Below are 6,591 nucleotides of genomic sequence, written 5' to 3'. Positions count from 1 at the left end.
ATTTCTTTAACCGTTAGCAGGGTTTCGGGAGACAGATATTTAGGTAGAGAAATGCAGCTCAAAGTCAGTGTTTCCCTCTCACTAAAAGGCAGCACAGGGAGCGGAGACCAGTCGGCTGCCTGGGCTTTCTGCAGTTGGACAAGAGTGAAAGAAAAACGATTACAATTGGGTATGGGGAAGGCAGCTGCCACCAGAGGGCAGCCACACTTTGAGAACCCCAGCCGGCCAAGCCAAGCAGCTGTACCTGAGGGTTTTGTCGGGGAAATGCACAGTGTGGTCTCGCAGATCACCAACACGTGGGTGGGTAGGAGGGTAAGTCAGAATTTAGAGCCTGCAGGTTCCCAGGGTAGCAGGTAATTTGATTCATTTACCTGGCCATTCACATTTAACCGGTTAATTTCTCTAACTAGGCTTTTGAATTTCCTTTCTCTTGTAAGGGAAGTTTCCCACTCTTTCCAGAACACTGTACACTCAGACTAGATTGAGGTAGTAGCTTCCTTTGTATCTGAAGAGGCTGCTGTGATCTCAGTCACAGACAACTTATGAGTTTTGAGAAAATATTAAACAGTAATGGTGGAGCCTGAAAGATTGATACAGACTCTACCAGTGCAGAGATATTTGTGGATTTTAGTAGTAGCTACTCTTTCTGAAGTGTGACAAGAGATAATAGGGGTTTAACTCTTTAAATCGCACTATGACAATGCTGCAAACTGTGTGATGCTATTTTATTTAACAAATGAGCAAACCAAACCTCAGAGAGACTATCTACCAGCTCCAAGGTATCGCAGCCAGAAAATAGCAGGACTGAGGTTTGAGCCCAGATGTGTTCTGCTCTAAAGGCCCTGTTTTTTTTGTTCTGCACAAGGTCTTTATTCTGTTGTCAAAACTTCTTCCAAGAACATCATGGACAAGGCAGGAAGGAGATATGAAAATGCATCCAGGAAAGCATTTGAGATGTCCTGACGTTCTCCAGCTTTGACCCCAGAGCAATGAAAACTTTCTCTGCAGGGAGGTAGTGGCAACTCTCTGACCTTTTCCAGAAGGAATTTGTGCTATGACTGATATTTAGATGCTGCCATAGTTCATCTGAATCGGCTTGGCAATTAAACCACGTATTTTCCCATGCAATTAAACCACTTTGCATGTGATTTTTTTTTTGCGGTACACAGGCCTCTCACTGCCGTGGCCTCTCCCGTTGCGGAGCACAGGCTCCGGATGCGCAGGCTCAGCAGCCATGGCTCACGGGCCCAGCTGCTCCGCGGCATGTGGGATCTTCCTGGACCAGGGCACGAACCCATGTCCCCTGCATCGGCAGGCGGACTCTCAACCACTGTGCCACCAGGGAAGCCCTGCATGTGATTTTTAGTAAACCAGGTCATCTCCAGTGAGGGGAGGAAGGAGCTCTCTGGACATCAGGACTAACAGCTAAGTCCCTATGGAGGAGAAAATAGATTAAATCCTCCTCTGAGGAGAAAAGATGGAGCAGAATCTACCCTCTGCCCTCAACTGGCTTGATGACCTGCACCCCACACCACTCAGGGGAATTTGGGAGAAAAACAGACAAAGCTTATGGCCCTTTGATGGCTTGAGAGGGAGCATTGCACTGGCGTCAGGAGATGCCACTGGAGCTCCTCATTTTTCAATTTGGAAGCTACTCTTTCATAGTAATAATAATGATCCCAGTCATAACAGACACCATATCAAAGTTAAATGTAAAGAACATATCCTTTCTACAGTATTGAACTAATGTTAAAGGCGTGATGCTCTCAGATGAAAACAACCATTTTAAACAGCAATAATAACAAGGAAATAAGCATGTTTTGAGATTCTTCCTTTCCACCCTGTCGGGCACCCCTGCTTGGTGCTGTTTCGGTACATGAGCACAACGGCATATGCAGCTCTTCACTTAGCATAAATGTTTTGGAAGCTGGCGTTGCTAAGCTATGGCCAATTTCAAATGCAAAAATCTACTTCCCCTGGAAAACATGCTTGCTACAACCTTCATGCCGCCTTCGACTATTTGTGTAGTTCCTAAGTAGAATATGTTTGGTTTATGCAAAGCTGAAGGAAAAGGAAAATGGAACAAATATCCAAAAGCACATTGCTATGTCTTCTTTCTGTACCTTCAGACAATCACACATTTACTCATAAGAGATGCTGAACAAGGTCATCAGATCTAGAGGACACTATATTTTTTGAGTTGATGATATATTGGTCATATTTTCCTCCACAGAGACTGCATTTTTGAAAAGTAGGAAGTTATGTATTTTTTATTTAAACTCCATGTACATGGCTATACTTTATTTGTATTTTATTAATTAGTTTACACATACGAGTTGTGTACTGAGTGTCACTTCTATGTCAGGCACAGTGATGGCCAACAGATTCTGATTAGAATCCACTTAGAGTCTTAAGCCCTGGCATATTGCGGTTTTATTGTTCACAATTAGGAGAATTTTATGGTACTTTTCTTGGACCCTTTCTTTTGATGCATTGTATTAGTTTCCTATTGCTGCTGTAACAAATTTCAACAAATTTTATGACTTATAACAACACAAACCTATTATCTCACAGTCCTCCCAATTAGAGTTACTGAAATCCAGGTGTCAGCAAAGATGTGTTCCTCCTTTCCGCACTACCCAGACAGGGGTCCATACAGCGTTGTTCTGGACTCCCATCCTAACTTAAAGGGAAACTTTCACAATGTCCGGAGCCCTTGACGTCCTGCAAGTGAAGGAGGAGGATGTGCTCAAATTCCTTGCAGCAGGAACCCACTTAGGTGGCAACAACTTTGACTTCCAAATGGAACAGTACATCTACGAAAGGAAAAGTGATGGCATCTACATCATAAATCTGAAGAGAACCTGGGAGAAGCTTCTGTTGGCAGCTCGTGCCATTGAATTCCCAGCTGGTCAGTGTCGTATCCTCCAGGAATACTGGCTGGCAAGCTGTGCTGAAGTTTGCTGCTGCCACTAGAGCCACTCCTATTGCTGGCCATTTCACTCCTGGAACCTTCACTAACCAGATCCAGGCAGCCTTCCGGTAGCCAAGACTTCTGGTGGTTACTGATCCCAGGGCTGACCACCAGCCTCTCACAGAGGCCTGTTACGTTAACCTGCCTACCGTTACTCTGTGTAACACAGACTCTCCGCTGTGCTATGTGGACATTGCCATCCTGTGCAACAAGGGAGCTCACTCAGTGGGTCTGATGTGGTGGATGCTCACCTGGGAAGTTCTGCACATGCATGGGACCATCTCCTGTGAACACCCTTGGGAGGTCATGCCTGATCTCTACTTCTACAGAGATCCTGTGAACACCCTTGGGAGGTCATGCCTGATCTCTACTTCTACAGAGATCCTGAAGAGATTGAAAAGGAATAACAGGCAGCAGCTGGGAAAGCTGTGGCCAAGGAGGAATTTCAGGGTGAATGGACCGCTCCTGAGTTCCCTGCTACTCACCCTAAGGTGGCGGACTGGTCTGAAGGCGTGCAGGTGCCCTCTGTACCTACTCAGCAGTTCCCCACTGAAGACTGGTCTGCAGCTCCCACTGCTCAGGCCACTGAATGGGTAGGAACAACCACTGAGTCATCTTAAGCTGTTCTTCCACAAACTCTTCAAATGGAAATAGGTTGACAGAAAACAGTTTCTTAAAAAAAATAAAAAAAAAAAAAAAAAAAAAAAGAATGTTTCCTTCTGGAGGTTCTAGGAGAGAATCAAGTCCTTGCATTCTCTTTGCTGATGGTCCCTTCCCTCATTTTCAAATCCAACAGGGTAGCATCTTCAAATCTCTCTATTTCTCTCCTCTCTCTCTCTCTCCCCCCTCCCCCCCCCACTCTGCCTCCGTCTTCACATCTTCTCTGACTCTCTTGCTTCCCTCTTATAAGCAGCCTTATGATTACATTGGGTCCACCCAGATAATCCAGGGTAATAATCTTGCCAAAGCACATTTGCAGTCTCTTGAGCAGGTAAGGCAACATCTACACAGGTTCTGGGGATTACGATATAGACTTCTACGTGTGTGTATGGTGTTCGGGAGGGCCGTTATCCCACCTACCACATTCGCATACTGAACTCATCTCCTAGTTAAAATTGCCCTGCTTATGCTGTTCTGTGTACTTTAAGAAATGAAGTGTTTTTGAAACATTTTCCCAAAAAATGACATGAAGAAATTTACACCCTTTTTGGGTCTTCACATAGAATGTAGCACCAATCCTCCGGATGCCAGGGCAGATCTCCTAGGAAGTGAATTTCTAAGTGTTGCAGAAGGAAACTGTTCACTGAGTCCAAATTTTCTTAGCACAGCACCCCCAAAAGTTCAGTTTCTCTAGCTAAAGGTAAAAGCTCTCTGAGTTCTACTGGATGGTACTCTGGGGAATATTTCTGTGTGCTGAACACAATTAAAATTATAATTCTTTTATTGCATTTATACATATTAAAATAGAATATCAACTTAATATTTTGACTCTTAATAAGTTTTCCCCAAAAGGAGATCATTACTCACAGTTCACACAGTGTGAAAGCCATGAATGTGTGCCTTGGTAGCCTGAGATTTACTGTGACTCTATATCTGTACTGAATACAAATTCATTTAAAAATACATTCATTCCCCTATTCTCCCTGCATTGAGGTTTACGAATGAATAAATGGCGGGTTAGCAGTTCTAAGAATGCTGGGGCAGAGTCATAAGGACTTATGCCTGCTGGAAAGATCCTTTGGGGCAAGAGAGGTCTGTTAGCCCGTTCCATGTTTCCCAAGCTGAGGGAGAGGCCAGAGGGCCACATTCTGAGCTGAGAGGTTTTGAAACTTTGCTTTCCTTGGACAAAGCGTAAGCTTTCTGATATTTCTCTCTCCTAAGCTATTTAATGAGGAGGAAGAGAGCCATTTTCCCCAGTGTTGAGTGGAAAGGAAGAGTAGATGAGAAGGTATGGCTGGAGGATTTCTAAACCCACAACTACACCCCAGTTTACTCCAAAGATGGAGGCACTGTAGCATGAACAGCTGAAGTAGGGTTTTGCTCTTCATTGAAGGTATTTTCTGCAAAGTTTTGGAAGAGTTATGAACTAGTGGGAAGAAACCACATATATAGGCCTTGATACACACACACACACATATTTAGATTAATAAGTTCGTGTTTTAATTAGCCAATGATACAGTGCCATATTATGAACAAACTGGCCATCAGGGATGAAGGAATGGAGTGAGGAAGAGGTTTCCTGGGCCTCAGAGACTCTGATAGGAGCCCAAAGCTGTTGATACTAGTGTTTGTGCAAGAAACGGTTTCATGAGATCAAGAGAACTCAACTCTTACTGTGGCGTAGTCCTATAAGCTTATATTATCATTCAGGAAGAATATACCTTACATTTGACAGAGGTTTTCAAACATCAGGACATCTGTGTTCTTGATCCAAAGTCAGTGTCAGCAAAGATTGAGTCATCGCCTCTCACTGGCAGTTGTTGCTTTACTTTATAATACTTTTTATATTAGTTATCCTTTGGGGGCAACATGATGAACTTCAGATCTTTTATTGGCTTAGTGTTTTTTTTTTTTTAATATTTATTTGGGCTGCGCCTGGTCTTAGTTGCGGCATGTGGGATCTTTGTTGCTGCATGCAGGATCTTTAGTTGCGGCATGTGAACACTTAGTTGTGGCATGTGGACTCCTTGTTGCGGCATGCAGACTTCTTAGTTGCAGCATGCGGACTCTTACTTGTGGCATGCATGTAGGATCTAGTTCCCCAATCAGGGATCGAACCCGGGCCCCCTGCATTGGGAGTGTGAAGTCTTACCCACTGGACCACCAGGGAAGTCCCTCAGTGTTTTTCCTTTTTTTTTAATAGATCTTTATTGGAGTATGATTGCTTCACAGTACTGTGTTAGTTTCTGTTGTACACCAAAGTGAATCAGCCATATGCATACATATATCCCCATATCCCCTCCCTCTTGAGCCTCCCTCCCACCCTCCCTATCCCACCCCTCTAGGTCGTTGCAAAGCACTGAGCTGATCATGATCACCCTGTGCTATGCAGCTGCTTCCCACTAGCTATCTATTTTACGTTTGGTAGTGTATATATGTCCATGCCACTCTCTCACTTCGTCCCAGCTTCCCCCACCCCACCACATCCTCAAGTCCATTCTCTATGTCTATATTCCTGCCCTGCCACTAGGTTCGTCAGTACCATTTTTTAATTTTAGATTCCATATATATGTGCTAGCATATGGTATTTGTTTTTCTCTTTCTTACTTCACTCGGTATGACAGACTCTAGGTCCATCCACCTCACTACAGATAACTCAATTTCGTTCCTTTTTATGGCTGAGTAATATCTCATTGTATATATGTGCCACATCTTCTTTATCCATTCATCTGTCGATGGACATTTAGGTTGCTTCCATGTTCTGGCTATTGTAAATAGTGCTGCAATGAACATTGTGGTACATGACTCATTTTGAACTATGGTTTTCTCAGGGTATATGCCCAGTAGTAGGATTGCTGGGTCATATGGTAGTTCTATTTTTAGTTTTTTAAGGAACCTCCATACTGTTCTCCATAGTGGTTGTATCAATTTACATTCCTACCTACAGTGCAGGAGGG

The 6,591-nt window shown here is 43.8% G+C and overlaps 1 pseudogene; it reads left to right on the top strand.

Annotated features, from left to right (window-relative positions):
- The first annotated feature begins 2,703 nt into the window (after positions 1-2,703).
- Positions 2,704-3,594, top strand: LOC116764443 (annotated as a pseudogene).
- Positions 3,595-6,591: the final 2,997 nt, after the last annotated feature.

This window comes from Phocoena sinus, chromosome 13 (assembly GCF_008692025.1).
Source record: "Phocoena sinus isolate mPhoSin1 chromosome 13, mPhoSin1.pri, whole genome shotgun sequence".
NCBI lineage: Eukaryota > Metazoa > Chordata > Mammalia > Artiodactyla > Phocoenidae > Phocoena > Phocoena sinus.
The sequence above is the reverse complement of the archived record's forward strand: the minus strand, read 5'-3'. Positions and strand labels throughout refer to the sequence as shown.